Source organism: Oncorhynchus kisutch, linkage group LG13 (assembly GCF_002021735.2).
Source record: "Oncorhynchus kisutch isolate 150728-3 linkage group LG13, Okis_V2, whole genome shotgun sequence".
NCBI lineage: Eukaryota > Metazoa > Chordata > Actinopteri > Salmoniformes > Salmonidae > Oncorhynchus > Oncorhynchus kisutch.
The window spans coordinates 16089094-16103222 of NC_034186.2; the positions used below are offsets into that span (position 1 = coordinate 16089094).

General features: G+C 40.0%; 1 long non-coding RNA gene across 1 annotated transcript; it reads left to right on the forward strand.

Moving 5' to 3' along the window:
* The first annotated feature begins 689 nt into the window (after positions 1–689).
* LOC116353049 (uncharacterized) lies at positions 690–6151 on the forward strand. The gene is made up of 3 exons (XR_004202336.1): positions 690–1213; positions 3132–3416; positions 5588–6151. It is a non-coding gene; the product is annotated as an uncharacterized LOC116353049 (long non-coding RNA).
* The last annotated feature ends 7978 nt before the right edge of the window (positions 6152–14129 follow it).

Consider the following 14129-nt stretch of genomic DNA (forward strand, 5'->3'; position numbering starts at 1 on the left):
AGAAAGCAGGGTGAAGCTCAACTCCACCGACACCAGCGTCACCTTCCCTGGTCTGGAGGCTGGGACTACTGCATCAAGGGCAACTCCCGGGACCCTGAGAACAGACAGGGAGACAACTTCACTGTCTGCCAGATCACACGTAAGGAGGGGATGGGGGGGTTGGTTAGCAAGCACACACATTTTCTTCAGGAAATGCATCTTATCTAGTTTGATTTAACCTTAATTTAATCAGGCAAGTCCCTTGAGGTTGAAAATGAGACCTGGTGATAGGGATAGGGTGGATGGAAAGAAATAGCAGCAAATTGAACAGTATATTTGTCAACACATTTAGGTGTCTGTATTAATCAGTCCAACAACACCTGCACCCCTCCCCTAAGGGGCAACACCTGTTACGTGCTGGAGATCATGTGTGGAGACATCTACAAATTAGTGCTGGCCCCTCTCACCCAGGACGGAGCCATAGTCCAGTTCTGCCCACAGAGGATGTACTCAGGTACCGAATAGAATACCATTCAGGAGTTCTACATAGATCATCTAAAAGCAAAGGAAATGTATATCAATTAACTTTATCGAGCTTTGTATTGCACCATTATAATAGAGATCGAAAATGTAATAGATAGCATAAAGGCAAAAAATGAACAGAAGTGTTTTTGGTTAAATTCATATTCTTGTCTTTTTTTCAGTTTCCTGCTCGGGAAGCAATGTTGGAATGGAAGTGTTTGAGTACCTCCAATCTGTACTGATTATTCTTGCAATGCATTGTGTCACAAGATGGCGGCAGGGCAGTTTTGCTGAACGTGTTGTGACACACTGTTTGTTTCAAGTGTTACAAGTTTTTATTACTTAGCAAAACCGTTATAGTCTGTGAGAGTTGTTATTAAACAACAGGCAACAGCTTGTGCCCTTCCTGAAAGCCGAGAGAGAATACATCTGTGCTGTGACTGACGACCTAGACACGTTGGGCCGACTAGCCTTGGATACTCCTCAACGGTCAGGTTTTTATCAGTGTTTCGCCATTCTACCGGAGTCTTCTGACTCCGCTTCTGCCCCGCTGTGTGGTGGAAGCCGGAGGTTGGTATGTATCTACGATGTGACAACGTCTAGATGCGCTAGGCTTCCTAGCCCAGGATACCCCTGTCAGGTGGACTAGCCACCAGTGATTAGCCGGTGTACTGGGCCCGCTTTGCCTCACTGCGGTCTGGACTTGCAGAAGGTACGTAATCATACAACCTCTCATCCGTTTAAATTCACAGCAATTTAAACTGAATTTAAACTGAAGTACACATGTCCCAAAGTAGCTCCCTGAGCCATCCAAGATGAACACAGTCAGAAGCTGAATAAATAGCCATTGAGTGGCAGTGGATCGAATTAGAACAGAGCATGTGCAGAACTGTGCAGAACTGAGCAACATTCATAGATGAAGACTTCCAAAAGTCTTGTGATGAAATTATTTCTATTAATGATATAAAAAATGTATCGGCAAGTTAAAAGAGAACAATGATGGGATTATCAGTGAATTCTATAAATATTTTCAGGAGGATATTATTGCATTTATATTTAATGTTTTTAATGAGGCAATTGATTTAGGGGTCCTGCCTGTTTCCATGACACGTGGCCTAATTTCTGTAATACCCAAACCAAACTAAGATTCTATGATGTTAGAAAATTGGAGACCAATCACATTAATGAACAATGATGGAAAGATACTTGCATCCATCTTTGCAGAAAGACTTAAAAAAGGTCTTGACCAAATCATTGATGATACCCAGTCTGGTTTTATGAAGGGCAGACACATATGTAATAATATTCTACTAGTATTGGACTTGATAGACTACAATGAGCACATTATTGAAGATAGCATTATTTTATTTGTAGACTTTTACCAGGCATTTGATACAGTTGAACATTATTTTATTTTTGGTTTTGGTCAATATTTTCAAAGTGTAATTAAGACACTTTACAATAATAGTAACAGCTCTGTTAAATTAAGATTCGACATTAGACGTGGAATTTAACAAGGATGCCCAATTTCTCCTTTCTTATTTTTATTGGTCACACAAGTTATAGCACTTCATATAAATAAGGATAGTTTTAGGGGTATTCAGATACAAGACAAAGAGATAAAAGGTTCACAATTGGCTGACGACAACACCATTTTTTTTTAAAGATCATAATGAAGTCAAGAAAGCTATTGAGTGTATTAATGCCTTCTCACATGTATCAGGTTTCTTTCTGAATATTAGGAAATGTGAATTATTTGCGTTGAAAAGATGTGACTTAAACTCAGTATATAATATCCCTGTAAAAGATGTGATCACATATCTTGGTATTACAGTTAGCAAAGATCAGAAAGAAAGGGCCAACTTAAATTGATCTCCTATTGTAGAGAAAATTGGAAAGAGATTTAACTCCTGGTTATTAAGAGATCTTTCTTTATCTGGACGAGTATTTTTATCACAATCTGAAGGTCCAGATGAGTTTATACCTTCCAAGGTGAGGGAGGGTTCAATGCTTTGGATTTTAAAACCTCTAATATAATATTTAAGATGAATTGGATACAAAACTATTTAAGATATAAGGTTTGCATCTGGAATATCATCCCTAATTTAATATTCCAACAAATTGGTGGTCTAGAATTCTTACTCATATGCAACTTTGATATGGGTAAAATCCCTATTAAGCTTACAAACTTTCATAAACATGTACTTCTAACTTGGAAGCTCATGTACAAACACAATGTTTCCCCTCATAGGTATACAATCTGGAATAATAAAGACATAAAATACAAAAACAAGTCTTTGTTTTTCCAGAACTGGTTTGACAACAACATTATTTCGGTTAAACAATTATTGAATAATGATGGACAACTGTATGATTATCCAGAACTTATTAGAACACACAATGTTACATTCACTCCTGAGGAGTATCAAATTGTTGTTAGAGCTGTCCCTAAAGGTGCTATTCTTCTTTTAGGAGAATATAACAGTACTCCAAGTGCAACTGTTGAGGATTTTGTAGCCTCAATAAAATTAGAAGGAATTGACAAACTTATAATGTATTATAAACTATAATGTAATAACAGGTATATAAGGAAACTATGTCAATATGTTACTATTCCCTCTGGAATGCAGCCCTAGGACAAGTGAACTGGAATGCAGCCCTAGGACAAGTGAACTGGAATGCAGCCCTAGGACAAGTGAACTGGAATGCAGCCCTAGGACAAGTGAACTGGAATGCAGCCCTAGGACAAGTGAACTGGAATGCAGACCTAGGACAAGTGAACTGGAATGCAGCCCTAGGACAAGTGAACTGGAATGCAGCCCTAGGACAAGTGAACTGGAATGCAGCCCTAGGACAAGTGAACTGGAATGCAGCCCTAGGACAAGTGAACTGGAACAAGGTTTTGTTGTTATCTGGTAAATATTGTATATCTAATAAGGTGAAAGAAGTATCATACAAACTCATTCATAGAATCGACCCTGTAAAGACCTTTATTATACACAGATTTAAAATAGCTATTGATAACAAATGTTTATTTTGTGATTGTGACCCAGAGACTCTTGACCATTTATTTTGGGACTGCTCTTATGTCAGAAGATTTTGGAGTGAGTTCAAAGATTTTATTTTAAAAGAAACTCTGATGTTATGTTTTATTTTGAACCAAATGATATGGACAGTGATTTTAACTTTCATTGTTCATTTGTTTATCTTTCTTGGAAGATTCTTTGTCCATAAAATGAAGTGGGCAGAGAACAAACCCCTCTTCACATTATTTAAGATAGAATGTAAATATTATTTTGAAATGATCAGTAAATGTAAAAACAAAAAAGGCAATATGCACCATAAAAGTATTTAACAAACTGAAAATGAGTCTTGATATGTAATACCCCTGTCTGTTAGGTTTATGTACTCTTGTTTGTATATTTCTGTTTTTTTGTATGACAAGCTGACAAGGTACAAATCTGTCGTTCTGCCCCTGAACAAGGCAGTTAACCCACTGTTCCTAGGCCGTCATTGAAAATAAGGATTTGTTCCTAACTGACCTGCCTAGTTAAATAAAAGTAAAATAAATGTGTAGTGTTCATAATAAAATAAAATAAATTAATATTAAAATGAGAACAGAGCATAACATGAAACATTATTCTGGGAATTTGGGGGTCAATAAAAACTCTTCCAACCCTGATAGGCTGAATAGGTTTTCAGCCATAGACCTTTACACTTGAAGTAACCGTAACGTCACAGGGGAAATGACACTTTCTATAAAATTGATGGTTGATATGAAACACTATTTCAGAATAAAATACTGACTCAAGCTAGGGAGATGTAAGATGGCGGACGGCGAGAACGTGATGCAGAAAGAAGGGTGTGAGGTTCAAACCCAAAACTGACATCTGTGAAAATACAAGCAGAGTACTTTATCCTTTGAGTCAAGTACAGGAAAGATAATTACACGTTATGCTCCTGAAAACCCTGAGCAGTCGACAGATGGTGACAGATGAAGAACCTGCGCCCACGGTGTTAGTGCTGTTTTTAATATACCATTTTGTTGTTGGATTTGACTGTTTCTTAGAGCTAAAGTTAGCAGGCTAGCCCCGTGCTAACTAGGTTACCTGGCTGTCACCGGCAAAGCTTGTCTCACGTTGCTGTTGGCTCTTGTAGCGGCGATGTCTGTTTCTGACTCGAGTGTAAGCGGACTCTTCTCATTTGGAGTCGGAGATGGACAGTGAAGCCATAAAAAGTGAAACCTGTTATCATGGAAAGATGTTTCGGGATGGGGGTGCGGCGGTGGTGTGAAAATGTGTTGCCGGCAATAGACGGCTATATTGGTCCGCTAGTAAAGGCCCTGTGCGCTGCTTGTGAAAAAATAAAAATGATGTCCCACATTTGACAGGGGCGGCAGGTAGCTTAGTGGTTAGAGCGTTGGGCCAGTAACCGAAAGGTTGCTTGATCGAATCCCCGAGCTGACAAGGTAAAAATCTGTCGTTCTACCCCTGAACAAGGCAGTTAACTGGCTGTCATTTTAAATTAGATTTTTTTTCTTTATTGACTTGCCTCGTTAAATAAAATAAAAGACAGCTATGGGTCCGCTAATACAGGACAAGTAAAGGCCCAGTGCACTACTTTTAAGAGGAAAAACATTCAACAAAAAAATAAGAGGGCAGCACTCAGCACCCCTACCTCTTGTGGCTATTGTATGTTCACCATAGTGAAAGAGGATGAATTTAATGACATTTACACCTGTCAAAAGTGTAAACAACTCGTTGCCTCAAAAGACCGGATCATTGAACTACTAGAGGATAACAGGTTCCTAAAGGAATGTCTCGCTCTGGCTAAGGAGACTTCAAGACTGAATGCACATCTGAGGGTGTAGATGTGAGTCCAATGGAGTGTATGGGCTGCAATGGCTCATTGAATTAACAGTAGCAGTTTCTCTCTCCTGGTCAAAAATGGACATTGCAAACAAGCCACATATTCGAGTTAAATCACAGTGGAATCTTCACTTGAATCTTCAAACCTAGTTTTAATGTCTATACTTAAACATGCATAATTTATGAGATGTTTTGTATGTTATTCTCTGCTTTCACAGTTTCCAGTCCTGTAGATTTCAGGAGCAGCAGAGACCTTACTCCCCCAACATGTCTTCCCTGATCGCCGATAGGAAGTGAACTTGTCTACTGTCACGACTTCCACCGAAGTCGGCTCCTATCCTTGTTCGACCGGCGTTCGGCGGTCAACATCACCGACTTTCTAGCTATCGCCGCTCCATTTTTTATTGATCCATTTGTTTTGTCTTGTTCCCTGCACACCTGGTTTTCATTCCCCAATCACACTGCATGTATTTATTCCTCTATTCCCCCTCATGTCTTTGTGTGAATTGTTTGTGTTACGTGTTAATTGTTGACGCACCAGACTGGTTTCCTTATACCGTGTTGTTCACGAAGATGTTTATTGTTAAACATAAATTATTGTGACTGTTTTGCGCGTTTTGCACTTTTGCCTATGGGCTGGAGGTTTTGACACAGTGGCGTCCGTCTGTTGGTTTCTCCTGCCTCAATAAACTCTCTGCTCTCCTGCACCTGACTTCGCTACCAGTACGCACACACCTGACATCTACAAAATATCCCTGTCTAAATTATAGTTTTTAGTAAGACCTGTTGTTGGGATGTGTAAAAAAATCTAAAGCTACTGATCTGACCAAATATACTGAGTTACATTTTTTTTGTCTGGAAAAAGTAGATTTTTTTTCAACACCCCCATTATTATATGAACTGTTTTCCCCGTTGTTCTTAATGAATGACAAGTTAAGGAAATGTATTGGGACATATCTGTCAGCAAAATGCAATAAAAAGTACAGTTATGACATGTAGTTAGATATGAGGTTAAATGTTCCATATTTAAATCTATATAATGATTGTACATCATGCACTGTAACTGAAACTAAAATACCCACTGTTGATTATTCATTGGAAATGTAACAAACAAAGATGAACAACAATTAATAATTGAAGTAGATTGGGACCTTGTTAGTCATGAGGAGCAACCCAGCAGACACAGAGCAACCACAGAATGTTGCCACAACATTGCCTCAAAGTTGTGTGGTGGCTGTATAGTATTGCATATTGCATCTGTCATTGTAAGCCCTCTGTGTTCTGTCATTTTTTCCCAGAATAAACAGTAAGAATAAAATGGTTTGGAATATGTATTTGTTTGGTTGTGTAAAACTGTTGCAATTTCCCTTCACTAAAACCCATCATTGCATTAATTCTTATTTTTTTATATTTCTAATATCATTTGAGAGATTGATAAGAGGTCAGACTCAGGGACTGTTATAGAAAATTCCCTTCCAAACCCATCCCGCTTTACTTCCAGTGCCACATTCCTTAACAATTCAATCACCACTCACTTCCCTTACACTCCCAATCAACAGAGGCAGGACTTCCTCTGACACTACCTGCAATAAATTGACACATTTCAGAAGGTCCTATGGGTACTCCACTGTGAAGCTCCACAGCACAACCTGGTTGCAACCAATTCCAATATGTTCCTACACTGTTGTTCTTCATACGGCTCGAACTCTTATCGCTTTTACATACAGTATTAGTCTAATCAAATGCCAATGAGCATTTTGTACACACATTAATGCAATAACTTCTAAGATAGAGTACTCTGACTTAAACTTCAATCAGATGAATTCAGCATCTCTCAGGGCCAGTAACCAGAGAGTTGTCAGTTCAAATCCCATGGCTGACGGGGGAATTTGTCAGGAGTGAGCTGGCAACCAGAGGGTTTCTGACATCAGAATCTCATGTGCCACCTGCTGCCGTTATGCCCTTGAGCAAGGCACTTAACGACTAACCTGCTACAGGGATGCTGTCTGCTGCTTATTTTATGCTACCTTTAGCCTGGTGTGGTACCCATGTGTTGGAAATAACTCACATTGGACAATAAAGGTGTATTCTTGGATCTAATACAATGCCAACCCATTACAGAAGCATACATCAAACACTGAAGTATGCTGGGCACAGAGGACCAGTCATTTTGTCTACCATCCCAGGAGGAACATGTGCTGCCTACAGTTGTTTTAGGAATTAAGCTTCGATTGACGTGGTTCCCACGATGTACAATGGGAAACAGTACTGATTTGGATCCCTAATGCACAGTAAGAAATTATGCACAAGGTATAGACCCCTCAAACTAGACTCTGGACCTCAAAACCAGTTTCACTGCATTCTTTACTTCTTTCCCTTTAATCAGGGACTGATTTAGACCTGGGACACCAGGTCACCAGGTGTGTGCAATTAATTATCAGGTAGAACAGAAAACCGTCAGGCTCCGGACCTCGTAGGGTAAGAGTTGAGTAACCCTGATATAGACTTTCACGTTGATACCAACAGAGGCCATTCAGAGAGAATACAGGAACACAAGGCAGTAGCAGCAGAGTGGTATCTCTTTATGATCATCATCGAAGCCACAGTACCACGTCCACACCCATATCTGGAGATCCACTGGAACCGGATATAACGCCCTATCAGAGAGCAGATTGGAGTTATATTGGATTGGAGAGTAAGCTCCTATCCAGAGGGTGTACTTGTACATCAAGCTGTCTCATGCTACAGAAACAGGAGATATGCTCCTTCCCTATGGGACATTCTGGCTTGGACAAGGATAACTTACTTATATTGTTCAAAGGGCAGCTCTGCCTCTAAGGCAGAAATGAATGTGACTGGTTATGTTCAGGCAAGTCATTTTTATTGGGATGGGATTTGAAACAGCCTCCATGTTACGCCCTCCGTCAACCACCACCACCCTGCCATCTAGTGAGCCTTTTGTTTATTTCACTCATCTTTCAGCCGTAAGATTTATGATAAAATCACCATTAAAACAATAGTTACCCTTTTTAGGACTTTTCCAGTTATTTCAATCCCAGATACTATTTTACACTGAGTACACGAAACATTCCTAATATTGAGTTTTGCCCTCAGAACAGCCTCAATTCATCTGGGCATGGACTCTACAAGGTGTTGAAAGTGTTCCGCAGGGATGCTGGCCCATGTAAACTCCAATGCTTCCCACAATTGTGTCAAGTTGGCTGGATGTCCTTTGGTTGATGGACCATTCTTGACACACACTGGAAACGGTTGAGCATGAAAACCCCAGCAGCGTAGCAGTTCTTGACACAAACCGGTGTGCCTGGCACCTACTACCATACCCCATGCAAAGACAAATGTTTTGTGTTGCCCATTCACCCTTAATGACACACATACTCAATCCATCTCTCAATTGTCTCAAGGCTTAAAAATCCTTCTTTAACCTGTCTCCTCCTCTTCATCTATACTGACTGAAGTGGATTTAACGAGTGACATCAATATAACTCAGTGTATAAGGGGACTATGGTAATAAAATATAGGACTTTTGTGAGGTTTTATTATGACAACCATTAATAATGAAAACAATATTGTTGCATCACAGACATTCACTATGGGACCCTACACTGTGATCCGTACTGGTGTCTATAGCAGGACCGGACAACGCAAGCTCATAAAATAATACAGTGGGAAAAAAGCAAGGTGTTAGCATCACTTGTCCTTATTCACGATTCTTGGAAATTGCCCATTGTATAAGCCTGGGTTTGAGTTTCCTTGCTGGGTTTGTGGGACATATCCCCTTTCATGTTGACTTCCTTATTTCTTATGCACAGTCAGGAACTAAGAGGTGATTGCCCTTTATTCTCTGGTGATAAAATATCCCTTTCAACACAACAAAAGACACCCTGGGGGATTACATTTTAGTCATACAAAATCAAACTTTACTAAACTTTGTATCAGAAATAGCAACATCATCCGTCCATAGCCGGTGGTGAAATGAGTTGCCATAAAGGCACAGATTGACTGGCAATCCAAAGACCTGATTTGTTCAATCCTGGCAAGGTGACATACATTGTCAAGTTATCTATTTGCGAGGAGTCCCAATTCCCAAGTTTGCCTACTTTCCTTGGGTTTCACCGGCACCTGTCTCCTTTCTAAACCTGGCCCCTCCCTCTGCTTTATCTCTGTGTTGCAGATCAGCCTCTCTGTTCCCATGTATTGTTTCCTGGACGAAAGAAACAACACAGGATAGAAAACAGGGCCAATGTGAATTTAGAGCCATACATTCTCGCTTGAGGTGTTAGAGCCTATATATATATATATAGAGTACCAGTCAAAAGTTTGGAAACACCTACTCATTGAAGGGTTTTTCTTTATTTTGACTATTTTCTATATTGTAAAATAATAGTGAAGACATCAACACTATGAAATAACACATGGAATCATGTAGGAACCAAAAAGTGTTAAACAAATCAAAATATATTTTATATTTGACATTCTTCAAAGTAGCCACCCTTTGCCTACTCTTGGCATTCTCTCAACCAGGTTCATGAGTTAGTCACCTGGAATAATGCATTTCAATTAACAGGTGTGCCTTGTTAAAGTTAATTTGTGGAATTTCTTTCCTTCTTAATGCATTTGAGACAATCAGTTGTGTTGTGACAAGGTGGGGGGGGGGGGTATATAGAAGATAGCCCTTTTTGGTAAAAGACCATGTCCATATTATGACAAGAACAGCTCAAAAAAGCAAAGAGTAACGACAGTCCATCATTACTTTAAAACATGAAGTTCAGTCAAAGAAACACAAGCTATGGACATCTGTCCTTTGGTCTGATGAGTCCAAAGTAGAGATTTTTGGTTCCATCCGCCGTGTCTTTGTGAGACGCAGAGTAGGTGAACAGATGATCTCCGCATGTCTGGCTCCCACCGTGAAGCATGGAGGTGTGATGGTGGGGGTGCTTTGCTGGTGACACTGTCTGTGATTTATTTAGAATTCAAGGCACACTTTAACAGCATAGCTACCACAGCATTCTGCAGTGGTATGCCATCTGGACAATGACCCAAAACACACCTCCAGGCTGTGTACGGGCTATTTGACCAAGAAGGAGAGTGATGGAGTGCTGCATCAGATGACCCGGCCTCCACAATCACCCGACCTTAACCCAATTGAGATGGTTTGGGATGAGTTGGAATGCAGAGTGAAGGAAAAGCAGCCAACAAGTGCTCAGCATATGTGGGAACTCCTTTAAGACGGTTGGAAAAGCCTTCCAGGTGACTAACTCATGAAGCTGGTTGAGAGACTGCCAAGAGTGTGCAAAGCTGTCATCAAGGCAAAGGGTGACTACTTTGAAGAATCCCAAATATAAAATATATTTAGATTTATTTAACACTTTTTTGGTAACTACATGATTCCATATGTGTTATTTCATAGTTTTGATGTCTTCACTATTATTCTACAATGTAGAAAATAGGAAAAATTCAGAAAAACCCTTGAATGAGTAGGTGTGTCCAAACTCCAGACTTACAGACTGGTACTGTACATATATATATATCAAAAATTAATAATACATTAAAAAAAATATATATATATATATGTGTATATATACAGTATATACACACATATAAAAATTAATTTCCCCCTAACCCAACCAACCCTCCCCTAATTGGAGTAAACTAATGGACAACAACACTTAGGCTTCTACTGCCAGCCTATACAAACTATATACATTTTACAGACACAATGTATTTTACAATAGCTTTCACAACAGGTTGTTTGTTTTCTGGGTTCGGTCAACTGCGGAAGTGCCATAGTGTCTCTATACAGTGGAGATGGAGGCTGATTGTGAGTCAGGATACACAACAAGTCTTATGTAAACATTTGAGTGATACTGTATTCTACAATGCATTCAGAAAGTATTCACACCCCTTGTCTTTTTCCACATTTTGCTACATTACAGCGTTATTCTAAAATATATATTTTTTTAAATCCTCATCAATCTAAACACAATACCCCATAATGACAAAGCGAACATAGGTTTATATACATTTTTGCAAATGTATAAAAAAAATAAAAAACATAAATACCTTATTTCCATCAGTATTCAGACCCTTTGCTATGAGACTCCAAATTGAGCTCAGGTGCATCTTGTTTCCATTGATCATCCTGAGATTCCTGCTACGCCACCGTGTCCGTGATCAGTTAATCTGACTATTCTCATAATTGATTTAATTGACTTATTTCAGTAATTAAAGGGCTTTCTGTATAATAAAAATTCAAATCAAATCAAAGTTTATTAGTCACATGGGCTGAATACAACAGGTGTAGACCTTACAGTGAAATGCTTACTTACGAGCCTCTAACCTACAATGGAGTTTACAAAATACAGATAAGAAGAAGAAATAAAAGTAACAAGTAATTAAAGAGCAGCAGAAAAATAACAATAGCGAGACTATATTTAGGGGGGTACCGGTACAGAGTCAATGGGCGGGGGCACCGGTTAGTTTAGGTAATATGTACATGTGGGTAGAGTTATTAAAGTGACTATGCATAGATGATAACAACAGAGAATAGCAGTGGTGTAAATGGGGGGTGGGCAATGCAAATAGTCGTGGTAGCCATTTGATTAGGTGATCAGGAGTCTTATGGCTTTTGGGTAGAAGCTGTTTAGAAGCCCCTTGGACCTAGACTTTGCGGTCCGGTACCACTTGCCGTGTGGTAGCAGAGAGAACAGTCTATGACTAGGGTGGCTGGAGTCTTTGACAATTTTTAGGGCCTTCCTCTGACACCGCCTGGTATAGAGGTCCTGGATGGCAGGAAGTTTGGCCCCAGTGATGTACCGGGCCGTTTGCACTACCCACTGTAGTGCATTGTGGTCGGAGGCCGAGCAGTTGCCATACCAGGCAGTGATGCAAACAGTCAGGAGGCTCTTGATGGTGCAGCTGCAGAACCTTTTGAGGATCTGAGGACCCATACCAAATCTTTTCAGTCTCCTGAGGTGGAATAGGTTTTGCCGTGCCCTCTTTATGACTGTCTTGGTGTGCTTGGACCATGTTAGTCTGTTGGTGATGTCGACACCAAGGAACTTGAAGCTCTCAACCTGCTCAACTGCAGCCCTGTCGATGAGAATTGGGGCGTGCTCGGTACTCTTTTTTCTGTGGTCCACAATCATCTCCATTGTCTTGAGATGTTTCTACAACTTGATTGGAGTCCACCTGTGGTAAATTCAATTGATTGGACATGATTATTTATAAAAAATATATATTTCACCAGGTGGGCTAGTTGAGAACAAGTTCTAATTTACAACTGCGACCTGGCCAAGATAAAGCAAAGCAGTGCGACACAAACAACAACAAAGATTTACACATGGAATAAACAAACACACAGTCAATAAAACAACAAAAAAAGTATATATACAGTGTGTGCAAATGAGGTAAGATAAGGGAGGTAAGGCAATAAATAGGCCATAGTGGCAAAATAATTACAATTTATTAATTAAACACTGGAGTGATAGATGTGCAGAAGATAAATGTGCAAGTAGGGATGCTGGGGTGCAAAGGGGCTATTTACAGATGAGCTATGTACAGGTGCAGTGATCTGTGAGCTGCTCTGACAGCTGGTGCTTAAAGTTAGAGAGGGAGATATGAGTCTCCAGCTTCAGTGATTTTTGCAATTTGTTCCAGTCATTGGTAGCAGAGAACTGGAAGTAAAGGTGGCCAAAGTAGGAATTGGCTTTGGGGATGACCAGTGCAATATACCTGCTGGAGCGCGTGCTACAGGCGGATGCTGCTATGGTGACCAGTGAGCTGATATAAGGTGGGGCTTTACCTAGCAACAACTTATAGATGACCTGGAGCCAGTGGGTTTGGCGACGAATACGAAGCGAGGGCCAGCCAACGGGAGCATACAGGTCGCAGTGGTGGGTTGTATATGGGGCTTTGGTGACAAAACGGATAGCACTGTGATAGACTGTTGGAGGCTATTTTGGAGGCTATTTTTTAAAATGACATTGCCGAAGTCAAGGATCGGTAGGATAGTCAGTTTTACGAAGGTACAGTGCCTTGCGAAAGTATTCGGCCCCCTTGAACTTTGCGACCTTTTGCCAAATTTCAGTCTCTCGATGTGCAAAACTGATAGAGACATACCCCAAGCGACTTACAGCTGTAATCGCAGCAAAAGGTGGCGCTACAAAGTATTAACTTAAGGGGGCTGAATAATTTTGCACGCCCAATTTGTCCGTTTTTGTTAAAAAAGTTTGAAATATCCAATAAATGTAATTCCACTTCATGATTGTGTCCCACTTGTTGTTGATTCTTCACAAAAAAATACAGTTTTATATCTTTATGTTTGAAGCCTGAAATGTGGCAAAAGGTCGCAAAGTTCAAGGGGGCCGAATACTTCCGCAAGGCATTGTATATAGGAATTATAAAGGGTTTATGAAGGCTTCATTATTAAACCATAGTGGGACTGAGGTGTTGATAGTGGCCAACACTATAGCAAGTCCTCTGACTAGCAGGTGACTACATTTCATACAATATAAGATACTTTACACCTCTATGTAATAGGACAAACCTCTTATTTGGAATCATGAAGAGCCCATGATCATTTCCTGCCCCTAAAAGAAAGATCATAGTACTTATTTCTTTATTATAATTTAATTATTTAGGCGACCTATTGTGACCATGGTCTATATTCCAAGGGAGACCTGCATGACAAAACCAAGAAGCTACACAATCAAGGCAGGATCATAGGATACACACAAAGAA